The 26440-nt window shown below is 42.0% G+C and overlaps 1 pseudogene; it reads left to right on the top strand.

The window, feature by feature from the left end:
• Positions 1-17213: 17213 nt before the first annotated feature.
• On the top strand, positions 17214-18631 carry LOC114629395 (annotated as a pseudogene).
• The last annotated feature ends 7809 nt before the right edge of the window (positions 18632-26440 follow it).

Raw genomic sequence — 26440 nt, 5'->3', positions numbered from 1 at the left:
TGTCGCAGGCAGGTCAACTGTAGATCTTCATCCCATCCCCTCCTCCTCCAATCCCATCGCCTTACCTCTGGAGCAGAACACCCACTGCAGACTCCTGTAGCCTCTGTTCCTGTCCTACCTCACCTGCAGTGGAACCAGCACACCTTCCTCCTCTGACCTTCCTCATCACAGTAGTTGCTTTGTAGCAGCCCCCACCTGCTGCCGCTGACCCTTGACGGGATTCATGGGAACCCAAGAGGTGGGCCCCTAGAGTCAAGGTCCCTCCTGCACCTCGGAAGCACCAGTGCCCCAGCGTCAGATACACCCCTTCCTTGTATCAAGTACTGTTCTCGTAAAGATTAATTCTCAGAGTTTGCAAACAAAATCAGATCTTTGGCTGCATTTTGAGTAGTTTCCCTTGTTCTTTGGTGATGGGATGTCGGGGAGGAAAATTAAGTCAATAGACCGAGGCGTATAGTTTCAGGGTTGGATTTCAAGATGCTCAGCCTGCTGGGGCCACAGGTTGTTCCAGTTTATCTATCTATCTATCTATCTATCTATCTATCTATCTATCTATCTATCTATCTATCTTTATTTATTTATTTGGCATGCCTACTTTCTCTCTGTAAGGTGGAGAGTCTACTAAGGTGTGACCTGATGTGAGTTTATTTTGTTGTTTATTTTCTTTGTTTACATTTCAAATGTTTTTCCCCTTCCCAGTTAAACCCTCATTCCCCCCCTTCTATGAGGGTGCTTCCCCACCCACCTGCCCTCTCCCCCTCAGTACCCTAGCATCCTCCTACACTAGAGCATCGAGCCTCCACAGGACCAACGGCCTCCCCTCCCATTGATGTCAAATAAGGCCATCCTCTGCTACTTGTGTGTCTGGAGCCATGGGTCCTTCCATGTGTACGCTTTGGTTGGTAGTTTAGTCCCTGGGAGCTTGGGGGGAGGGTCTGCTTGGTTGGTATTGTTTTTCCTGTGGGGTTGCTAACCCCTTTAGCTCCTTCAGTCCTTCCCCTAACTCCTCCACTGGGGTCCCGCATTTAGACCATTGGCGGCAGCGAGTGTTGGCATCTGTATTGTGACCTGATGTTTTATTAGTTTTACTAGTTGCACGATTCTGTCTGTGGTTTGCATTGGCCTCTCAGTGGTGCTAGAGATTGGACATCAAAGTCCTGTAGGGAGTCGAGTATCGTTGAAAATGAAGAATTTGGTTCAGGCTTGGGCAAAGAAGATCCCTTATGTATTAAGTAATAAAGATGAAAATGCTGTTAAAAATGTTCAATTTTATATAGCACATTGGATATCTCTTCATAAATATTGCAAACTTAAAAGTGCTTTATGTAAGTAGATGGTAAAATTTTATTCTGTTATTTCTGTCTTGCGCAGTGCCTCATTTAGAAACTGCTTCCTGCAGAGGGACATACACTGAATATGTAGGTGTTAAATTCTTAATCCTTGCCACAGCTCTCATTCACTTTAAAATTTTAATGACTTTTGATTATGTAAGTCATACATGTAATTCCATATGTAAAATACATGCCTGGAACTGAATGAAATGCCAGTTGATCTTCTCATGGCTTCACTCCTCTCTGGCACCTGACTTTGTCTCTCAGATCTACCGCCAAAGGCAATTCTCATACCTAGTTTTGTTTGTACTACTACAGATTGCCTGTGCATTTAAAGATTTTACCTGTAGCCATTAAATTATGTGTACAAGTATGCATGCTTATGAAGTTGTATTTTTATATTCTCCTGGCCTGTGCTTTACTTCCTTCTGTAGCTTAATATTTTTTTGTATCTCTTTCTTGGTAACCACATATCAATTGGCCATTTTATATTGAACATATAGATTCTTAGAAAAGTGTTTATATATATTTATTTATTGTGTGTGTATATATGTATGTGTGTGTTTGTATATGTGTTTGTGTGTATATATGTGTGTACATGTGTGTTTGTGTATGTATGTGTGTATATGTGTGTGCATGTGTGTGTGTGTGTGTATATGTGTGTGTGTGTGTGTATGTGCGTGTGTAAGCAATCATGTGCTATGGCTTCTAGGATCAGACTCAGGTCATTAGGTTTCTTTACAGTCATTTTTTTATCTTAATTTAGTTTTCCAAGCTCTTTATAATACATTGTTTTAGTGCATATTTCCTTCTAATTTTATATTTTCTTAGATTGTTTTGACTTTATTATGTACTTAAAAAAAATGTACCAGGCATGGTGGCACATCTCTTAAATCTCAGCACTCAGAAGGCAGAGACAGGTGGATTTCTGAGTTCACAGCCATCTTGGTCTAGAAAGTGAGTTCCAGGACAGCAATGGCTACACAGAGAAACTCTGTCTTGGAAAAAGAAATGCTGCATAGAGTTTTAATTATATATATGTTATCTACTTTTTTAGTATAATTTTTGGTCACATGAGTATACTTTGTAAGGCCTTCCATTAAAATGCTCATTTTTATATTTAAATGTTTGCTCAAATTAGAATTTTAGTATAAGCATATTCATCCTCTTTTCTTAAAAGTTTTTTGTATGTTTGAAATTTGCTTGCACATGTGTAATGTGCACTGTGTGTGTTCCTGGTACCTGCGTAATCTAGAACATGCCATTGAATCCTATAGAACTGGAGTTGCAGACATTTGCGACTACCATGTGAGTGTTGGGAACTGAACTCAGGTCCTGTGCAAGAACAGCGAGTGCTCTTCTCCACTGGGCTATCTCTAGCCCTTCCATCTTCATTTTTACTCCAAAATAGCCACCCATATTTCCCCTCTGATGCTGAATATTTTCTTTATTATATTACAGATTCTCATGCTATTTGTATTATGTTTCAAATTTGTCTTTATTTTCACTGATAGGTGTATTTATCATTACAACCATACAATCATTATTGTATACACATTTTATTCATAATAAATTAAGCAATATAATTACATGCTTTAGCATATGAGCTGGATTAATTTTCCTAGTTTATCTTACCAGTGGGATTAACTGAGGGCTACTAACTTGAAAGTCCAGTTAGTTTATTTTATTTTACCAATGGGATCACTCCAGGACGACTAACACGAGACTCCAGTTGCCTAGCGTCGCAGTTACTTCTCTGTTACTTTGATGACACCACAAGCAAGGCAGTGCACAGAAGAGAGATTGCTGGGGGTTTACAGTCTCCGAGGGTGAGTCCATGACCATACAGCAGGAAGTATGACTGCATGCATGCAGACATGGTGCTGGAGCAGTAGCTGAGAGATGATGTCTTGATTTAAAAGCGTGATGCAGGTATAAATAGTGGATTTTTGAAACCTCAGAGCCCACCCCTGTAGCCACGAGCTTTTCTACCTGGCTTCTTTGTTCCCAGAATAACGACTCTGAGACTTAATTATTTATGAATAAATGCCCAGGCTATCAGCTTTGGCTTATTCCCTGACTAGCTGTGTCTGCCACATGGCTGATTACCTCCCCACAGTTACATTTGTCAGTGTTGTCCCAGTTCAAGCAAAATCTGCTCTTGACTCTTTACCAGAATTCTTTTCTCTCTCTCTGCTGGCTGTCCTACCTTCTAATCCTGCCTCAGTTCTTTGGCCATTCAGCTCTTTATTGACAGGTGAATGCTTTTACATAATGTACAAGAGAATATTCTACATACCCCAGTGGTACACTTCCTCAAACAAGGCCATGCCTTCTAATCCTTCCTAAACAGTTCTACCTACTAGTAATCAAGCACTCAAACGCGTGAGTGTATGGGGCCCATTCTTGCTTAAACCTAGTTAAAACTTATCTTGGTATTGTATTCATAATTCTCAGCTGACTGGACCAAGAACTACTAGCTACATGAAATAATCTCAAAAAAGAGACCCCTACAAACCTGAGTGCTGTAACTGGTCTGTCTAGGCCCTTAGCTATGAGAGAAACAAGATGTTAATACACATGTAAATCAAAATATGCCCCATGGCTGTTAACGAAGTGCCAAGAAAACCAAGTACCACTGGGACTCAAGTGGCTAATGTGCTCTACAATTTGTGAATGGTGTCTACAGGGCCAGGGTATGGGATGTATGATTCTTAGTGTGTTTCATGTAGCTAGTAGTTCTTGGTCCAGTCAGCTGAGAGTGACTTAAACAGGGGAAGTTTTGTACACAGAATTATGAAGCTGTTATATAACATGTCTCTGTAAGCCTAAATCAACCCTCTAGGGTACTCTGGAGCTGTGAGGTGGGGAGAGAAGAAGGAGAGGAAGAGGGGGAGAAGGGGAGAGTGAGAAAAGGCAGACCTGTGGAAATCATGCACAGATTTGTTTGCCTCTTCAGAAGAGAAGCGATACACTGGATCCAGGGACATTTCTGGCAGGGTTAAAATTGTATTTGCTTGTAGAGTGCAAAGCAGCTCTCTGGAACATTAGTTAGCATAGAATACATTGAAATCAGGGATATTGACATGCAGGAGGCCGGGAGTGCACAGTGTGCCATGTAGCTGTAGCTGTGGTGCTGAGAGGGGCTCGGGAATGTGCAGAATGAGCTCAGCACCCGTCTAAGGAGGAGACAGGCGGCACACACCAGTAATGTCCGGCTCATGGTGGTCTCAGGACAGCTTCACCAGGCTGAGCTGCAGTTGAGAGTTTCTGAGGCTCTGCTCACTCTTAGTATTCACTTGGGCAAATTCCAGAGAGTGTCCTCAGTGTGATCCCTGCTCAGCAGCTAGAAAGCTCTTTCATGGACCAGTCCTCCAGTGCCCTCTACTGAGAAAGCACCATATCATGCTCATGGTAAGCAAAATTCCGTGTAATCCAGAAGAGAATACTGAAGGCTGAATTTGGAGCTTTGAGGCAATTAAACATTAATGAATATATCTATTCTCCTGCTCCCTAGGTCTGACAGACTCTAGCTTGCTTTTGGAGTCCCGAGTACCCTGTCCTGTCATTGGAAGCCACACATGTTCTTACAAAGTGCAGGTCTCTCTTTTGAGGGCTCAGCTTGTTTCTCCTTGATCTTAGTGATGGTTTACATTGGTTGTTTGTTTATGCCTTGTTCCAGGGTTATACATTTCTTGTCTTTGAGAGACTGTATAATGTTTTTCTGCTGTGGATTTTGTTTGTTTTTTTGAGATAAGTTTTTCCTTTGTAGCCCTGACTGTCCTGTAACTCAGTATGTAGACCAGTCTGGCCTTGAACACACAGAGATCCACCTGTCTCTGCCTCCCAAGTGCTGCGATTAAAGGTGTGGGTACCATTGCCTGGCTATAGATGTATTGTTTTCTCTTTAAAAGATTCTGGGAGAGCTTGGCTTTCAACTGTTTGCATTAGTTACAGAAACTGAAGTTCCTGCCAGGCCCCTCTGCTGTTTGAGTTGCAGCAGTTCTCCCTGTGTGTGGTTTTGTTTTCTGAAGTCTTTGTTATTTTCAGTTAACTGTGATCTAAAATATTACATGGGAATTCCAGAAACAATGAATCAGTTTGGACTGTGTGCTGTTCTCGTTGTTAGGTATTTATTTACACTAGGTGCTCTGTGTGCTGCGTTGTCTTTTGGGTATGAGGTATAGCCCTATTCTCTGATGTCTGGGGCAGTACTTGTGTTCTGGTCACCCTTGATCTGGCTTCATGATGTCCCTAGTGCAGGAGTGGCAGTGCTGATGATGTCACTCACTGCATTACTGTCATTGTTCTCTGTTGTTATTAGTTACTGTCGTTGCTTTCTTTTTTTTTGTCCTTCCCTAAGATAGGGTTTCTCTCTGTAGGCCTGACTGTTGTGGGACTTGCTCTGTAGACCAGACTGGTCTTGAACTTGGCCGCCTCTGCCTCTTTCATGCTGAGATTAAAAGAGTGTGCCTCCGAGCCTGGCACTGTTGTCTTAATGCACCCAATTTATAAATTAATCGTAAGGATATGTGCATAAAAACTACTATAGTCTTACATCACTTTGTGATCATGGTATTTCCTGAGTAGTGTGCCATCTGGTGGTGCTGTCTTGCAGCAACATTCTGGAGTGTACTTACACAAGCCTACATGCTGTAGGTTCTTCACTGCACACAGATCAAGGTAGGTGGGGAATGGGAGATGGGTGAGGGGGACACTTTATATTAAGCTTTTTATATTTATAAAATGTATGTATGGTAAGGTACCAAAATTACAGAAACATGGGAAGCAATAACAATTGTTTTTTTTTTTTTTTTTTTTTTTTTTGGTTTTTCGAGACAGGGTTTCTCTGTGTAGCCCTGGCTGTCCTGGAACTCACTCTGTAGACCAGGCTAGCCTCGAACTCTTGAACTCAGAAATCCGCCTGCCTCTGCCTCTTAAGTGCTGGGATTAAAGCGCCTCCACTGCCCGGCTATAACAATTGTTTATTAAGATTTTCAGCATTATATGTTATACATCGTGCTTCTTTCTTTTCTTTTGTATGATTGGAAGCCCAGCAAGCTTACATCATAGTCTCCACAACAGTTGAATAATAAATGCACTACAGTGTTGAGGTGACTGTTGTCATTGAGTGGGAGGAATTCTCTGCTCCTTCATTGATGTCAGGGACTACCATCACGTGTGCTACCAGTTGTTGGCTTCAAACATGATTCACACGTAAATGACACATGATTGTCTGTTCAGCATTTGGCACTATGTGCAGTTGCAGCATCTGCTCAGGATGGGCAACAGCTTTGAAAGTATCCATTGTGAGTTAGGGGGCTACTCAAATCCCTAGCGGGTTTGTACTTTGTACTTTAGGTCAATTTTATCAGTTTGATCTAGAGCAAGCCTTGTTGGTTTTAGAGTCAGAAAGACATAGTTTGATGGATTGAGGAGATAGTGCAGTCATTAAAGTCCCGTGCAAGCATGAACACTAGCGTAAGAAGCTGAGTTTGGTGGATATGCCTGTACTCCAGGTGCTCGGAGGTAGATCTAGTAGATCTCTGAGACTCACTTGCTCTCTGCCTAGCGTAATCATTGAGAACTGCTCCCAGTGGGAGAGCCTGCCTTAAAGACAGGATTGATGGTGCCTGAGGAAGAAGAACTCTCACGCTGTCCTAGGCCTCTATGTGAACATTCATTTGTACTTGCATTCATGCCCACAACAGGTTGGAAAATCTAGTTCTGCCACTTATTAACTGTAACCATGGTGTGACTCTTGTTGTGAATCTGAGTCCCTAAAACATAATGTGAGTACCATTTCTTTGCTGCAGGGTATGGCATTGTAAGTAAGTAGGCTGTAGAATCACTAATTATCAGTTGACAAATGAATTCTGTGTTTGGGATGAACAACAATGTTTTGCTGGAGAGTACACTGTGGAATGTCTAAGCACACTGTAACATATGCACTGACTCGTGAGCTGGCCAGCTTCTAGTGACGAGTCTTACAACATTTAGAAGCTATTATATTGTCCTGGTATGTGGTATGTATCTTACATTTGAGCCACTCTTGTTTTTGGAATCATTTTAGTCTTACATAGAATTTGTTTTTGAAATTCTTAATTCTTTAAAAATATTCTAAACATCGTGTGTGCATGTGGTGTGTCTGCGTTGTAAGTTGTGTGAGTGAATTGCATCTGTATGAGTGTGTATGGTGTGTATGTGGTGTAGTGTGTGTGTGTGTGATGTGTCTAATCTGTGTTGTATGTTGTGTGAGTGGTGTGTGTGTCTGTCTGTGTGTGTGTGTCTGTGTGTGTATGCAGCTCTCATATGGCACAGCATGAGCATGAAGGCCAGAGGAGAGCTTGCATCAGTCAGTTCTCTACTTCTGCCTTGTCAGTTCCTGAGATTGATCTTAGATTGTCAGACTTGGTAGTGTCTTTACCTGCTGAGCCACCTTGCCAGCAGTATTTATTTACTTTATGTGTATGACTAGTCTGTATGAGAACCATGTGTGAACAGTGCTTATGAGGATGGAGGGTGTCCCGTGCCCTGGAACTGAAGGGAGAGACAGGTGGTTGTGAGCCTCCTTGTGTGTTTTTAGCCAGCTGAGCTATCTCTCCAGTCCAAAGTGCTTAATTCTTAGAAGCATTACAATGAACGAGATACTCTCAGGCCTCAGAGATTCGTAGTGTTATCATTATAGTTTACCTTTAAAAGGCAGAATGAAATCATCCTTTTCCAAATTGTATCAATTCACTGAAATTCGTTTGTAAATGGATGTATGGTAGCATCTATTTTAGCTTAAAAGATGTGAGCTGGGCATGGAAGCACACGTGACTGCTCCTGGACACGCGTGTCCTATAGTGATCAGACAGTGTGTCCCGCCTCCTGGGGTGGGCTGTATGAAGACATGTGTGTACTATAGAGATAAGACAGTACATCCCACCCCTGGAGGTGGGCTGTATGAAGACATGTGTGTACTGTAGAGATCAGACAGTATGTCCCGCCTCCTGGGGGTGGGCTGTATGAAGACATGCGTGCAATTTCAGAGCTCCACTTCCTGCACTGCTCAAACATTAGCTTTCTTGACATTTACCTTAAACCCCTGAATGGTCTGTGCTGCAGAGCTCTGCTGTTTGCTGAATCACCTCAGTAAACAGGGTGAGGTGGAGAAGACCACATCCCCGCCCTACCTGCCGGCAATTTCTTATTTACTTTTCTATACTTGCACAAGTGATGTGGGCTCAGAGATTATTAATGTGAGTGATACTGCTTCTCACGACAAGGTTTGTACTGATTGAAAGACAATTAAGAGCCATGTGTGGTGGCAGGCATGCCATCCTCGCACCAGGAGGGTGAGACGGTAGAGCCACAGATTTGGAGTCTATCTGGAGTATATGGGTAGACCCTTTATCAAGAAAAATAATTGAGGGAGATCTTTAATACCTCTTTGAAAATAACCAACCATGAAGGTTTTTAACTATCTTGAAAGATTATAGAATCCCTTATATAGTCATCTAAAAAGATTGTAAACAGGATGCTTAACTTTAGATTAGAAAATCAGGTCGTTATCAAAAGCTTTCTTTGTAGAAAAGCTGCCTTGATTTTTATTTCACAGTCATTAATGAAACTATCAATTACATGAATTATGATTTTCAATTCACATAGTAATTTCCATGTGTTTTCATAATAAAATCTACTCTGTAATCTCTTCAACAAAGACGTAGTAAACAGCACCTGCTATAGCACATAGCTACCAAGTGGGTGTTCACACTTTACTGTATGAAACAACATTGAAGGGTTAATGAAAGCTGGATACATTATAAGATTACAGAGGTTTTATTTATGAGAGGATAGGGAGGGCATGGTTATGTGGATGAAGCATTAATAACCTCCATTCTGCAGGAACTACTCTTTCCAGTCCCAGAGGGACTGTGAGTGTGTTTTGGTGGTCTGCACAAGAGGTTAAACTTGGCAAGAGTAGTGGGGAATGATGTCACTGAATGCACACCATATGTATCGAAAGTCAGGGAATGCTCTCTTATTGCCATGCATAGATATACATAAGTGTTGGAATGGAAAATCGTTTTTATGAAAATATAGACAAGTAAAACAAGAATGTTCTGTACTGAGTCTGATCCAGTCCCCAGTAGCTGCCAAGTATGATACTCCCTGAAAAGTTTCTCTCCTTAATTTTCCAGCTTCCAGCCCTTTGTTGGCTCTAAAAGCAGTCTGTTTGGAAAGCCTGATTCAGTATGTTCTTTCTGTTGATATGGGTTGAACACCAAATGAGACATCCATTTTCTCTGTTAAAGCAAAGCTGCTAGCGTAGTCTAGCATGCATGGCTGCTGCAGATGGAAGGGGTTGATTGGTTTAGCTTTCTCAGTCGATTCTTTCCTAGGAAAGCAGGGGATGCCAGAGCTTCTTATTACTGATTATTGTTCTATTCATTAATATATCAAAGGTGGTAATTGTTGTTTTAATCATTCTGCTATCATTATTTACAATGTTGTATTTTAATGCTACATTAATGGGTACATCAAGTATAAAACATTTGATTTTTAGATGAAATTTATGGCTTATGACAGAAGAATACATGGAGATAGGATATGAAGTACCTAGTTATTTTATTATTCAATTTTAATTATCAAATCACAACATTTAAAATAAATTATTATTAATCTTTTTTTTTATAGTCCAGTCATTATCCTCCTCGTGGTCCTCCCTCTGACTGTTCCTCATTCCATTCCTTCTCTGTCTCCAAGAGGATGTCCCCACGCTCCCACCCCACTCCACCAGACCTCCCCACTCCCTGTGGCCTCAAGTCTCTTGAGGCGTCCTCCTCACTGAGGCCAGACCAAGCAGTCCTCTGCTGTATATGTGTTAGGGGCCTCATATTAGTGCATGCTGCCTGGCTGGTGGCTCAGTGTCTGAGAGATCTCAGAGTTCCAGGTTAGTTGAGACTGCTGGACTTCCTATGGGGGTCACCCTCCTCCTCAGCTTCGTCCAGCCTTTCCCTAATTCAACCACAGGGGTCCCCAACTTTAGTCCAATGGTTGGGTATAAGTATCTGCATCTGACTCTTTAAGCTGCTTGTTGGGGCTCTCACAGGGCAGCCATGCTAGGCTTCTGTCTGTAAGCACACCATAGCATCAGTAATAGTGTCAGGCCTTGGAGCCTCTCCTTGAGCCTCCCCTTGAGATGGATCCCAGTTTGGGCCAGTCACTGGACGTCCTTCCCCTCAGTCTCTCCTCTATTTTTGTCCCTGCAGTTCTTTCAGACTGGAACAATTCTGGGTCAGAGTTTTTGACTGTGGGATGGCAACCCCCTCCCTCACTTGATGCCCTGTCTTTCTGCTGGAGGTGGGCTCTACAAGTTCCCCCTCCCCACTGTTCGACATTTCATCTAAGTTCCTCCCTTTGAGTCCTGAGAGTCTCTCACCTCCCAGGTCTCTGGTACATTCTAGAGGGTCCCTCCACCTCCCACCTCCCGAGGTTGCCCATTTCCATTCTCTCTACTTACAACGCAGCTATTAGGAATGAGAACATGAGTTTTGCAGGCAAATGGATGAAACTAGAAAATATCCTGAGTGAGTTAAGTTAGACGAAAAGGCACATGGATGATATGTACTCACTGATATGTGGATATTACCCAGGATGCAACCCATAGGCCTCAAGGTTAACAAGCTGAAGGGCCGAAGTGAAGATGTCTCAATCCCACTTGGAAGGGAGAAGAAAGCAATCATTGGGGACAGAGGGAGGGAGGGATTTGGGTAAGAAAGGGGTCAGGGAGGGGAAAAGGGGAACATGATCAGGTATTGGAGAGGAACAAGAAATCACAATGTTTTTAGTAAAAATGAAGTACTGGTTTAAGTTGGATACCTAAAAGTTTGAATGAATTGTTGCATATTTTGTATAGCAAATCACCTCATCTAAGAGCATGATTCCACTAAAACGATAGTTATGACCTAGGATGCTGCTGAGTTGGTAGAGTGCTTACCTAACAAGCACAGAACCTGGGTTGCATCCCCAGCACAGCGTAAAACCTCCAAGGCAGGGAGAGATCACTCATGTAACCTCAGCACTCAGCACTCAGTGAAGGATCAACAGTTAAAGAGAATTCTTGGTTACACAGCATGTTCTCAAACTTACGTGTTCCTAGTGTGTAAATATATGAATGAATTCAGCGTTTGTAAAGCTGAAAGGAGTGGTGTGCTCATGAAATCTCAGGACTTGAGACGTTGAGGCAGGAGGATTGCTATGAATTTAAGGAAATCCCAGACTACATAGCAGGGCCTTATCTTGAGAGCAGCAGGGGCTTCGGAGAGGACTTAAGTGGGTGAAGTGCTTGCTGAGTTTTAATCCCCAGGATCCAGCGTGTCTTTAATCCTGGTCCAATCCTAAAATGAAACAAGCATCTGAGGTAGCCTTAGATGCGGGGCTCTCGACTTACCTAATGCTTGCGACCCTCTAATACAGGTCCTCATGGCATGCTGATCCCAACCATAAAATTGTTTTCCCTTCTGCTTCACAACTGTAATTTTGCCACTGTTAGGAATTGTAATGTAAGTATCTGATATGTGACCCCATGACCACTGCCTTAGAGTGTTATGGACCAGCCTTCATGATGTGTGCAGTGGTAGGCTACAAAGAGATCCAGTGTCAGACATGATGAAAGGCAAAGACAAACACCCAGGGCTCTGACCTCTGAATACCCACAGGGCCATACGTATTATTCTTACATGCACACATACAGGCATGCACACATATTGCACACATTATGTACACAAAACAAAAAAATGCCAAAGAAAATTTAATATTTATGAAAAAGCAACATGGTAGGACAATGTTACATTTAGTAAATATAAATGAAATTATATTAGTATAATAGAGTTCTATTAACACTTTGGTATCTTTGTTTTATTTTTTTCTTTGTGGTACTGAGGAACACACTAAGGGCCTTGATTGTGCTTGATTGAACTAAATATTCTGCTTCTCATCCACATCTCCAGCTCCTTGATATCTCTGTATTTAGCTAGTACGCCTCTCTGTATAAACCTTCTAAACCTTCCCCCTTTAAAAATTTTTTATTGGATATTTTACTTACATTTCAGATGTTATACCCTTTCCCCATTTACCCCTCACCCAGGACCCCCTATCCCATCCCCCCTCCTCCTGCGTCTATGAGGATGTCCCCCCTCCCCACTCCCATCTCCCCACCCTCAAATTCTCCCACACTGGGGCATCCAGCCTCCACAGGACCAAGGACCTCCTCTCTCACCTATGCCCGACAGGGCCTTCCACCCTTACATATTCAACTGGAGCCATGGGTCCCTCCCTATGTGCTCCCAGGCTGGTGGTTTAGACCCTGGGAGCTCTAGTTGGTTGGTATTGTTGTTCTCCCCATGGGGCCGAAAACCCTTTCAGCTCCTTCAGTCTTCTCTCTAACTCCTCCATTGGGAACCTCTTGATCAGTTCAATGGTTAGCTGTGAGCATCTGCCTCTGTATATGTTAGGCTCTGGCAGACCTCTAAGGAGACAGCTATATCAGGCTCCAGTCAGCATGCACTTCCTGGCATCCACATCAGTGTCTACCGTTGGTGACTGCACATGGGATGGATACCCAGGTGGAACAGTCTCCAGACGGCCCGTCCGTCCTTCAGTTTCTGTTCCACACTTTGTCTCCATATTTGCTCCCATGAATATTTTGTTACTCCTTCTAAGAAGGGCCAAAGCACCCACACTTTGGTCTTCCTTCTTCATGAGCTTCACATGGTCTGTGAGTTGTATCTTGGGTATTGTATCTTGTGTATCCCAGGCACCATTCTGATGCCTGGTTCTCATATTTTTAGCCTTCTGTACATGTTATTACTCTCATCCTTTTACTGGTGGTTCCTTTTCTGTTGCTGCGATAGAATACCTTAAAAAAAATGCAACATGAAGAAGAAAAGGCTTAGAGTTTTGGAGGGGACTGCAGTCCACGGTGGGAAAGAATGACACGGCTGCAGAAGCAGGAGGCCCATGGTGGGAGCCAAGATATCATGTTTCATCTGCACAGAAGAAGCCAACAATTAATAAATGGGACCTCGTGAAGCTGAAGGCTTCTATACAACCAAGGACACCATCCTTCAGGCAAAGTGGCAGGCTGCCAACTGGGACTGGGTCTTTACCAATCATGCATTTGGTAAAGATCAGTATTTAAAATAAAAAAAAACTAACAAATGGGAACATTAAGAAAAAAATAACACAATTAAAAAAATAAGATATAGAACTCAGCAGAGAGTTGTTAAAAACTGAAACATACTAGGCTGAGAGGTTCTTAAGTGTTCAACATCCTTAGCCTTCAGCAAATGCAAATTAAAACTACTTTGAGATTTTATTGTTTTCAGTCACAATGGCCAAGATCAATCAAACAAATGAGCAGATTCTGGTGAGAATGTGGGGAAGGGGGCACACTTACTTATTGCTGGTGGGAGTGCAAATTGATAGAGCAACTTTGGAGATCACAGTGATCAGAACTGTCACTTAGGAAGCTAGAATTGATCTCCCTCACGATCCAGCCATGTGCTCTGGACATAGACTCAGAGAACTCTATGTCTTACGATAGAGACGATTGCTCGTCACAGCTCTGTTTATAATAGGCAGAAATTGGAAACATCCGATATATCCATCAGCTGACGAATGAATTGTGAAGATGTGATACATTCACACAATAGAATATAGTTCAGCTGTTAAAAATGAAATTATTAACTTCTCAGTAGATGGATGATGCTAAAAAAAAATTATCCCGTGTGAGGGAACCCAGATCCACAAGTGACAAATATTGTATGTGTCTTGGCTAGTTTTATGTCAACTTGCCACAAGCTAGAGTCATCATAGAGGAAGCATCCTCAACTGAGAGAATACCTTCATAAGACTGGGATGTGGGCAAGCTCTACATTTGTGGGGCATTCTCTTAATTAGTGATTTGTGGCTGAATGCTCAGCCCATTGTTTGGTTGTTTTGGTTCTTTAAGAAAGCAGCCCCGAGCAAACTATGGTGAGCAAGCCAGTAAGCGGCACCCTCCATGGCCTCTGCATCAGCTTCTGCCTCCAGGTTCCTGCCTTGTTTGAGTCCCTGCCCTGTTTTCCTTCAGTGATGGAATACAGTGTGGAAGTGTGAGCCAAATAAACCCTTTCCTCCTCAACTTGCTTTTTCGGCCCAGTGTGTCATTGCAGCAATGGAATCTGTAGGGCAGTGTGTTTTCCTCTCATATGTGGATGTTATTTTTTGAGCCTTTAATATGCCTGCTACAATGCAAATAACCACTGAGGCTGAGTACCAAGGAAAGGTCTAGGAAGGGGAAAAGAATCTCCCAAGGAATGGTAAATAAAATACAGTGTTATAAAGAAAAAAGGGAGACAGAATAAAAGGATTAAATAGAGAGAGGATAGGAGTGGGTTACATCTTGTTGAGTTGTTGGCCAAATGGTCTCACTCCATGAAAACCCCCAAACATCACAGGCCATTGGTTGTTCTCACAGCCTGATGTTTCTGAAGATAACATTTAGTTATTACTGAACACAGAGATATATAGCAGATGCCTTACTAGTAGCTCACCCTACTGAATTCATGATAAGGTGCCATAAGGTATTGTACATGCTACAAGAGGAGAAAGATAGCATCTCTGCCAATTCCCATCTCCTGCAAGAATCTTCTCTGATGTGGATTGACTTATATCAGTATTGTATTAGGAGTCGTTTTATTGCTATGATCAATTTGCAGAAGTGGTTCGTTGTTGAGGGCCATCGGCCACAGTTGACCAGGTTCACCTGAAAGAGAGGCTGGGAATGGCAGGAGAGCGGGAAGAGATGAAGCCAGGACAAAGGTTTTTGATCGAGGCTCAATGCTTTAATGTTCAGCTTCTAACTTAAAGGGGATAACCCACCCCCACCCCCAGAGTTCCTTCTTGCTTCAGCCGGCTGATGGTGAGTGGAAACCATCCTGCTGGAGGTGAGAGGAATCCACACTTAATTGCGGGCCAGAGATGTCAAGGCAAGCTCAGCAGGCAGTCTATGCTTCTCAGCTTGTGTACCAGGCTACAGGGCAGCCAAGGAGGCGCCAAGGCCCGCAATGCCAAGGCAGGCAATGCCTCCGGAGTCCTATTGTTTGGTCTATTGTGGTAAACAAGGTCTCTCAGGCCCGCTCAAGGCTGGGGGAAGGGCACAGTTTCCCCCTTTTTAGTTTTATAAGATATGAGCAGTGCCAGCAGCTGGATGGGGTACAATATTTCATCCCATCTAGGGTACAGAGTGGCCGGGCGACTGTGCCTGGCTTAGGTTGGCATCTATATTACTCCTATATTACCCGTCTTTGAGGAACATACCTAGCATATTGATGTAAGCCTCTGTCTTAGGTTTATAGGAGCTCAAGACACTCTTACCCGTCATTGACTAACCGTCCATCAGTGGCACACTCTTTTCCATAAGACCAAAACCACATTCAGACCAAAGGACCTGTGGGCATGCACTAGATGCAATTCTTCATAGCGATGGATAACTGCCATGATGAAAGCTGAGCTTGTTGAGAGCAATCTTGTGTGAAGGCAACCTATCTGCTTGAGACACAAGGTTTAAAAGGTTAAAAGCAACTTGATTTATCCAAGCAATGTAGAAAATAAGGTTGGAAGCAGAAATGTTCCAGTGTCTAATCCAGCTGCTGGTTGACAGGGATTTAGACACAAAGTCTGGCCATCACGTATAGTGGGTGGCTTTAAGTATTGATGGAGACTACATGACAGGTTAAATCAGCTGGCAGATAAGGATTTTGAGTCATCATCATCAGAATCACAATTATTAGGCTCGAGATCTGTGTCCACTTGACGGACCAATCTTTCAGGGAGCCATTGGGCTCCGTTCTCTTTTTCTGAAAAAAATACATACTGAGCCATGGCCTCAAATTAAAACATGGTTGGGACCACATCAAGTATTAGTTAAGGGGTCTCTCCACATGACCCTGGCAAATGAGTTGGAAGTAACTGGATGTCAGTGGCGATCTGCTGCAGACTGACCCTTAGCATCAGTTTGCAGAAAATTTAAAATAAGACAAAAGCAAGGTGTACTTTTGGTGACCCTGGGGGGTATAATTCCCCCTTTTTAGTTTTTAAAAGCCAATTTTTCAGAGTTCCTTGTAAAACCAGGAAAGAAGCATCAGTAGCTGTTCTTCCCACATTTTAAGAGAGTTATCAAGATATTATTTTAAAGTTCCATAATCTCTCTTTCACAATTCCTTGTCCTTGAGGATAAGGAATCTCAGTAATAAGAATAATATTAAATTGTCAATATACCATCTCAAATGTTTAACTGTAATAGCCAGTTCCATTGTCTATAATCTGATATGGAACACCAAGCATAGAAAAATAATGTAGGCAATAACTAATTATAATTTTTATTTGCTTTTCTTGTTAAAGCAGTTGCAACTAAAAAGCCTAAAATGTATCAAATCACATGTACATATTTTAATTTTCTAAAATCAAAAATGAGTAACATCTATTTGCCATAATTGATTATGTATAAGTTTTCAAGGCTTAACACCATTATGAAAATTGAGGACACTGAGAACAAGTTTTTGCAATTTAACTTGCACACTTTCTAGAAATATCAAATTATTGTCTCAAGCTATTATTATTTTGATGATATAAAGAATAAGATTGTATGGCCAATTGTTTCTGTAAGGTCTATAATTTGACTGGTATACAAATCTGCTCTGGCATTGTCCTGGGGTCCAAGCAATCCAATGAGCTCTTAAATGTCTTGTAAAGAAACAGTGCATGTTTCTTAAATTAAGCGACGCCTCAGCGGGCAGTTAGCCACCGCACAGGGAGCTGCTTGGAGCGGTGGGTCTTGGCCCCAGCGTCACCATGGGGGCCGTCCTCGGCACCTTCTCCCTTGCCAGCTGGGTTCCATGCCTCTGCGGTGGTACATCATGTCTGCTGTGCAGTTGTTGTCCCATCAGTGAGAATTCCACCGTAACTCGACTCCTCTATGCTTCTGTTCTCATCCTGGGCACTTTTGTGTCTTGCATCATGATGACAGAGGGCATGAAAACTCAGCTGAAGGAGATTCCTGGATTCTGTGAAGGAGGATTTCAAATTAAGATGATTGATACAAAGACAGAGAAAGAGTGTGACGTGCTGGTCGGTTTTAAAGCTGTGTATCGGATCAACTTTGCTGTGGCCATCTTCTTCTTTGCCTTCTTTTTCCTCATGTTAAAAGTTAAAACAAGTAAAGATCCCAGAGCAGCAGTAGACAATGGGTTTTGGTTCTTCAAAATTGCTGCCATTATTGGTATCATGGTTGGATTTTTCTACATCCCTCGGGCCATTTCACGAAAGTCTGGTTTAGTCCTGGAATGTTTGGGGCCACTTTCTTCATTTTTGTCCAGCTGATACTCTTGGTAGACATGGCCCACTCTTGGAATGAATGATGGGTAAGTCGAATGGAGGAGGGAAACCCGAGGCTCTGGTATGCTGCCTTGCTGTCCGTTACAAGCCTCTTCTACATCCTATCGATCGTCTTTGCTATGCTGCTCTACATCTTCTACACCAAGCCCGACGGCTGCACGGAAAACAAGGTCTTCATCAGCCTGAACCTGATTTTTTGTGTTGCAGTTTCTATTGTATCCATCCTCTCCAAAGTTCAGGAACATCAGCCTCGCTCTGGCCTCATGCAGTCCTCCATCATCACTCTGTACACCCTGTACCTCACGTGGTCCGCCATGACCAATGAACCTGAGCGGTCCTGCAACCCCTCCCTTGTGAGCATCATCACACACTTAACTTCACCAACCGTGTCTCCAGCAAATTCAACCACTCTTGCTCCTGCCTATGCTCCACCATCACAGAGTGGACACTTTATGAATTTGGATAATATTTGGGGACTGGTTATCTTTGTTTTCTGCCTCATATATTCTAGCATCCGTACTTCAAGCAACAGCCAAGTTAACAAGCTGACCCTCTCTGGGAGTGACAGTGTTATCCTTGGTGATACCACCAATGGAGCCAGTGATGAAGAAGATGGACAGCCTCGGTGGGCTGTAGACAATGAGAAGGAGGGGGTGCAGCATAGCTATTCCTTTTTCCACTTGATGCTCTGCTGTGCCTCCTTGTACATCATGATGACTATAACCAGCTGGTACAGCCCAGATGCCAAATTCCAGAAGGTAACCAGCAAGTGGGTAGCTGTGTGGGTCAAAATGGGCTCCAGCTGTGTGTGCCTCCTCCTTTACCTCTGGACTCTTGTGGTTCCCCTGGTCCTTACAGGTCGGGACTCCAGCTGAGCTCAGTGTGTCAGGGACACTGCTAAAGCTGAAAGAGTCTCCTTTCCTGAAAATGCATATCCGTTTTACGTTTCATCAACTAGACTATTAAGTGAATGCTTTGCAGATTTGGCTGTATTCAGGTTTTTATCAAAAGCCAAGATTGAATAATGCTTGATGCAGAGTCTGAGCTTTCACATACATACATACATATTATGTTTATTTGTAAGGCTATAGCACAAAGGGAACATTTTTGTGTTTTAACATGAACTACAGCTGTGCTGTGAAGAGAATTCTTTATAAAGACCTGTAGATTCCTACAACTTTGGTTTAAGTTGTAAGTTAGAAGATTGTTGGATACTTAAGGATATCTTTAATATATTTCTATTACTGTCTCCTTAAAAACCAAAAAGGAATGCATTAATCTACATTTCCCTTCTTCAGAGGTGTATCGTCCTGGTTCTTGGCAAGGAATCATGTATGTAGGTCCTTCCCTGGAAATGCAGCTGCTCAAGGCTGGGGAAGGGCACAGTTGGTTACTCCCATAACATTTGTGCTGTTATTACCCCGTCTGTTTTGCCAGGCTGTTGTAGGTGGCTAGTCAGTAAGAGTGATACTTCTAGTTGAATACCAGCTTAATTTCTCCAAACAGCTGGGCACACTTGTGAAGGATCTCTTGATTGAATCATTTGAACTGAGGCAACCGACCCTAAGCTAGATCATTTGAGGTCAGAAGAAGACGTGGTATCTGGGCTGTTCCTTATAGTGGTGATCTACATACAAGGATGTGGAAGAAGGTTGCTTTTGTTTTCAGTCCGCTTGCCCTCACTCTCACTGGCACGTTCATTTTTCCTGAGGAATCATTGTCTAATCTGTGCTGCGACTTCTCCTGCAGTGGGGTTCACAGTCCAGGAATCAAGGGCTGGAAATGGAAATGGCCCACCCGCTGCCACCCCTTGTGACCTACTAGGAAAACTTTGCTTCCTATTCCCAAGACCTTAAGCTCTGCTGGCCTAGAGGTTTTGGTTCTGGATAGGGGAAAAGACACCAGAAGATGGAAGACCTCCCATGCTCATAGAGAGGTAGAATTCATACATGAAAATGGCCAGCTAACCAAAAGTACTGCACAGATTCAGTGCAGATCCCATAAAACTTTTGACACAATTTATAGGAATAGAAAAAACAAACTTTATATGGGAGCTTCCTTTCTGATTCTTAATTTTTTTTTCTTGCTATAATTTTCAAGACAGGGGTTTTCTGTGTATCCTTTGCTGTCCAGGAACTCTCTGTATAGCTCAGGGTGGCCTTGAACCCACAGAGATCCTGCTGCCTTTGCCTCCTTCACTACCTCTGCCCAGCTCTGACTCTTAATTCTTTGAGGAGGCTCCATACTGATTTCCATATTGGTTGGGCTAATTTACATTACCATTACCTTATATAAGGAAGGTAGTTGTATTTTGTGTCTTGTGTTTTTTGTTTTCTACCAGGAGTGCTTTTCCTAGAGTTAAGGATGAATGACTCCAGAACCTGACTTTTAGGGTCAGTTAGGCAGCGCTATGTGAGGGATTAGGCTTTTCCAGACATCCACTGAGGACCATCATCCTGAGTGCTGTCCTCAGGGCTGAGGGATGGATTGAAGAGCTATTGGCCATGCTGTGTGAGAGATTCCTTTCTAGGCAAGGATACAGGCAAACCCTATATAATTACACAGTTGAGCAAGTATTATACTTTAATGTATATATGTAGTTATATGCAGAGATGGATATATATATGCATACATATGAGTATGTATGCAGACAGGCATAAACATGTCTGTAAACTATCATAGGAATACCTAGGAAGACTATGGAATCCAAGGTGTAAATTTACCTATGAGTAATAATTATACTTTTATATATCTGCCTTTTGGTTGTTTGCATAGGGTTTTTTAAATTACTTTTATTTTTTTTACAGTCTGGTCATTACTCCCCTCCTGGTCTTTCCTCTCACAGTTCCTCATCCCATTCTTCCTCCTCGTCTCTAAGAGAACATCCCCACTCCCCACCCTCAGGCAGGCTTCCCACTCCCTTTAGGCAGGGTTGGGCATGTCTTTTCCCACTGAGACCAGACCTGGCAGTCCTCTTGCATAGGATTTTTAAAGAATCCTAAGGTTATCAGAGATATCTGGAAGAATATCTGGAAGAATAGTTGGTGTGTATTTATTTACAGTGACAAGAGGGACATTATCTTTTCTCTCTGCTATTTCTAGGCTTAGGTTACAGTAGAACACAGGAAAGAAATGTGTTATTATAGTCAGGCTTGCATTAAGGATCAAAGAGTGTAAATGTAGCAAGTATAACACACCATGTGTTTTCATGAATCTATTGACTCAGGGGAAATTGTGATTGAATTGCAGAGACTCATCTTTCACTATTGATCCACACTTTTGCTGGTGTACTTGACTGTGGGCCCCCTCATAGCAAATGCTGCTTTCTGGGCATGAGTTGCCATAGGCCTGGCAGACTTGCTTGTGGGATGGACAGTTATGAAGCCCACAGTGCTTAGACTGTTATAGCTGTTACCAACTGGAACTAATGTCTGCTTATTAATTTTTATCAGATAATCACATTATGTGTTATCTTCTTGATAATCTATAATATTTTTAAAGGTTTTAGTTAATATCACAGATATAGATATTAAATATGAAATATTTTCCTCAGAATAATAGTTTAACTTTTTATATCATTTTAGAGTTTGCAGTTTGCCTTTAGTCTCAACAACTCAGTAAGGGAGTATTTTTATTATTTTTATTTTATATATTTAGAAACTGAAGACTAAAGATATTAAGTAACCTTTTTAGTTTATCTATAAGTTGTATAATGATTTCTAAATTTGTTTATTCAACAAAGATTTATTCTGAATCAGTTGTAAAAGTCACTGTGGATAGAATCACACAGCACTTACATCATGAGGGAGAGTCAGATATTAAAGTAATCAATCATGGAATTATTTAATTATAGTAGTGATAAGTTGTGCCAAGAAGCACAACGTGGCATGAAGTGTGTTAGAAGAAGACCCAGCAGGTCTGGAGTTCCCTGAGGAAATACAGCGTCTGGTTTGAAGGAAACTAGAGGGTACGAAGAGCTGTGCGGGTGGGGGTGGTGCATGCACAGTACTGAGGAGAAAGAGTAGTGATAATTTTAGAAACAGAAATTAGGCAAGTGTGTTTGTATCACGGGGAATGAGTACAAATATCTGGAGAGTTAGTTGGGTGTCAGCTACGCCAGCATAGCTGACTGAGTTCCTTGGATCGGCGGAGGGCTGAGGGCGAGAGAAAGAAAGACAAGGAGTCATTTGGTAAAGAACCAAATGCTATATTTTCAACTGCATAGCTCTCTTTTATACTCCCCACAAAACAGGAGCACAAACAGGAACAGGAATAAAAACAGGAACAAGGAGATATACTTGGCAGACTACCAACCCAAGCTTGGATTTCTCCTTGAGCAGTCTTCTCAGGGAAATGCATAGAGATGGGGGAACGGGCACAACAGCACAGGTGCAGAGGATGGTGACTCACAGTTGGGAGCCAGTTCCATAGGATAAGTTTTAGGAAAATTCAACAAATTATTAAATGCCTACTGCCATGTGATAAAGTATGAAAGAGAGTATTTGAATTAAAAATACCCTAAACTCTCAGCCAACAGCAGGTGGAAGTGGGAAGCCAGAGTCAGCCATGGCTCTTTTAGGCATTGCAGAATCATGTGATCTGTTTCTTTGAAGGAAGTGAACAACCTAAGCCAGGGAGGGCTGCTTCTGTGGTATGCTGCAGCGGGCCCCTTTCCCTCTCCCTTTTGCATACACTGGAGGTTGTTACTTGAGCTTACTGAGGTGACCGCCTACTGTCAGAATTTTGTGGAAAGCTCTTTAGAACTTGGGCATGCTGCCTTTACTGTTTCCCTTGTGTTTTGCTCAGAAAGGGTCTGCATATCTTCTACTGTACCACTAGTGAGTGATCGCTCTGTGGTTCTCAAATCAGCAGATGAGCATTTTGCAAGCTGCAAACTCTGAGCTGCAGGGATAATGGGGATTAGATTGTACTGGACAGAAATGGATGCTTCATTGTAGAAGCAGAGACTGCTGTTACCTCTGAACTGATTGTTATCAGATGGACTTTCAAGACTTGTTCTAGAGCCGTGGTTCTCAACCTTCTTAATGCTGTGACCCTTAATACAGTTGGTCACGCCATGCTGGCCTCCCACCATAACATTATGTTTGTTGATTCATAACTGTAATGTTGCCACTGTTAATGAATCATAATGTAAATATCGGATGTACAGACGGTCTTAGGCAGCTACTGTGAAAGGGTTGTTCAGTCCCCATAGGGTCACGGCTCATGTTGAGAACCACTGTTCTAGACCGTCATCAAAATCATTAATCATCTTCTATTCTATTTGGAAAGTAGTGCTAGAACACTGTATCAATGACATAAGTTTAAAAGGTAAAGGTGCATTTTACAAATTTGCATTTATATATTCCAGAAAATATCAGAACACTGCAGCTGGAGAGACGGTCAGTCAGTGCGTGCCACACAAGCCTGAGGACCAGAGTTGGTTCCCAGCACCCCTGTGGCATATGTTTGTAATCCTAGCTCTGGGCAGTACAGACAGTCGGATCCCCGAGCTTCCAGCAAGCCTAGTCCAATCTGGGAGCCATAAGTCCCAGTGAGACTGTCTTAAAACCAAGGTGGCTGGCACCTTTCGGACAACAATATGTAGGTTGTCCTTTTGGCACATTCACGAGCGCACGTGCGCGCGCGCGCACACACACACACACACACACACACACACACACGCCCGCGCGCGCGCGCGCGCGCACTCCACAAATGTCAGAATATGTTATAATACTCAAAAATAATAAGTATTTTAAAAATTCATTGTACTAAAAGAGAATATTTATGTATATAGTCATGATTTTTAAATGTACATTTATAAAGTTTATATAGACAGACTAACATAATGAAGACTCTAAGATATTTTGTTTTAAATTGCATTCATTTGTGTATGCATGCCCTTATGTCGTGTGCACTTGTGTACCACAGTGTACATGTGTGACAGTCAAGAGGTCAGCACATTGGAGTCATTTCTCCTTCCACTGTGGGGCCTGGGTATTGAACTCAGATTGTCAGGTTTGGCAACATCCAACGGAAGTAGCTAGACTCTTACATCATGTCTCATCTGTTTGTATTAGTATGCAGATAGGCAGTCTTCAAATTTAGTCATAGAAGAACTATTCTATAATATGTTAATTTCTTTTAAAAATCTAGGTCAACAAATGAGATTTCTTGAAAGTTATATGAAAGTTTCTTTTGGTGGCCTGGGGAGATGCCCAGAACACATGGGATTCTTCAAAGCTGGCCTTGGCTACTTAGCAGATTTGTGGCAATTTTGGGGGTATGTGAGACTGTGTATAAGAAAGAAAGAAAGAAAGGAAGACAGGAAGAAAGGAAGAAAGAGAAGAAAAGAAAGAAAGAAAGAAAAGAAAGAAAGGAAAGAAAGACAGAAAGAAAAGAGAGAAAGAATGAGAGAAAAGAAAGTTAAGTCAGTCAGTCAGAAAGTCAGTCAGTAATAAGTAAACTAACAAGCAGAATTCATCAGCTGTTTTGTACCGTTGGTATTCTGGTGTCTCTGGCTCCGCTGACTGGAAGATTGACCATCTTATATGCATCAGTGGTTGGCTCACCTTTACTGCTCTTTGTGGAACAGTGTACTTTTCCGTAATTGATGGCTGATTGAAGAGTTTCCAGGCTTTGGCTGTGAGGAGTGACGCTGTGCAGTCTGTCTGCAGTTTGTTCCAGTTGCTGGTGTGCAGTGTGAACTTCCACGAGTGATTTATGAGGATCCCCGTCCCTCCATATCTTTGTCAACCTTTGTTATTTTCTATTTAATTTTAGCTGATTCATTCCTACATCCCCTGAATGAACCTAGGATGTCCTGTGTGCTGGCTGGTCAAGCTCTCTGTACCCTGGGTCTGTTTACCCTTCCGTGTCTGTAGGCTCTGTGATGAGATCTGCCTTCTCTGTCTTTCACTGGGCTCTTTTCTGGAAATTACATTATGCCATCACACACATGAGAGGGTCAGCCTGTGCACTGGAGGTCATCTGTATAACTATTTTTAAAATTATTAAGTTCCATTGTCTTTATTTAACTTTGTACTTTTTCTTCTTGAGGAAGTTGCTGAAGAGTTTTAGTTGTTCAGTCATTGTTTTCATATGCATGCCCTTAAGGCCAATTTGTTCTGAGCCTACCTACCATTCTACATATTTTGGTATATACTACTTTAATTATAATTTGTTTAAAAATATTTGCCATTTTTCTCTTTTTTTCTTGAGGAAATCACTTATCTGTTGTCATTATAGAAAAGCTTAAGGTTTCTTATTTCCAGTTAGTTGAATAACAGAGAATATACATGTTAATATGTTCTTAGGTTAGTATTTGAAGGTTGATATAAGTGGTCACACTTATCAGTGCCATGCTGTGTGTATTACTGAATCCATTGTTTAAATGTATTCCAACTAATGTACACACTGATATGCATTCTGGCTCTCTGACTTTTGTTGCTGCTGTTGATATTTTTGTGCTGGGGAATCATACCCAGGGCCTCCCACGATATATTCATTGTCTGCTATTGAGCTGTATGTTAGATCCATGTGTGGTGTTTAGTTATTAAGAATGAAGCTGCTATGACTATTGACATAGATACATGTTTTAACTTCACGTGGATAAAGGCCTGTGGAGGGAATTATTACAGATGTTATACCACAGTCTGTGGAAAGCTGGCAAACACCCCTTTCTCAGCAGTCCCTCTTAAACTTCTGTGGCAGTGACTTACCTCTACATCACATTTCCGACAACATGCTGTGTTTTCATTCATTCCAAACCATTTTAATTTTAATTTGTTGAAAACAAGGACTATAAAATTGACCTTTAAAATAATTTTAAAATATTGAAGGTTCTAGTCATTTGTCTACAATGTATATCCAGAATTTTTTTTCTTGCAAAACTGAAATACATTCATCAAGCAACTCTGCCTTCCTTTCTCCACTCATCCCTTGGAAACCTTTCTTTCTGATTTGTTTACATGATTTTGATGACTCTAATGAGTTAGTATAAGTAAAAGCATACACTATTTGTTCTTTTTAACTCGTTTGTTTTGCTGAACATAATGTTCAACGTTTTTCCAGGTTGTAGTGTCTGACAGGGTGTAACTTTTATTTTCATGTGTGTGAAAATTATTTTCTCTTCTGATTCTTATTTCCATGCCTAGCTTCTTTTAGCAGGTAAAACATAGTTACTTCATTTCCCACAATCCTCCTCCTCTCTCCAACCTACCCCATGTACCTGACCCTTGACCCCCTTTGCTCCTTTTCAAATTCAATGTACGGCCTTCCCCTCTGTCACTGGAACATGTCTGTCTTGTCTTGTCTTGTCTGTCTGTCTGTCTGTCTGTCTGTCTGTCTGTCTGTTTGTCTATCATCCATCCATACACTTACCCACCTATCAATAAATATATAAATATAACCTGCCAAGTCTGTGCAGTGTTGCTCTTATGTGTATTGTTTCAGTGCTTGTTCTGGTGTTGCATGCCTTCAATCCCAGCATTCAGGAAGCAGAGGCATGCAGAACTCTGTGAATGAGCTCAAGCCTACCATGGTCTACACAGTAAGATATGGCCAGGCCACTAAACAGGGTCACCCAAGGAAATACGTCTCAAAAACTTATTTATAAAATTTTCTCTCTCTCTCTCTCTCTCTCTCTCTCTCTCTCTCTCTCTCTCTCTCTCTCTCTCTCTCTC

Source organism: Grammomys surdaster, unplaced genomic scaffold (genome assembly GCF_004785775.1).
Source record: "Grammomys surdaster isolate TR1022 unplaced genomic scaffold, NIH_TR_1.0 309, whole genome shotgun sequence".
NCBI classification, from domain to species: domain Eukaryota; kingdom Metazoa; phylum Chordata; class Mammalia; order Rodentia; family Muridae; genus Grammomys; species Grammomys surdaster.
This window is presented reverse-complemented; position numbering and strand designations above follow the sequence as displayed.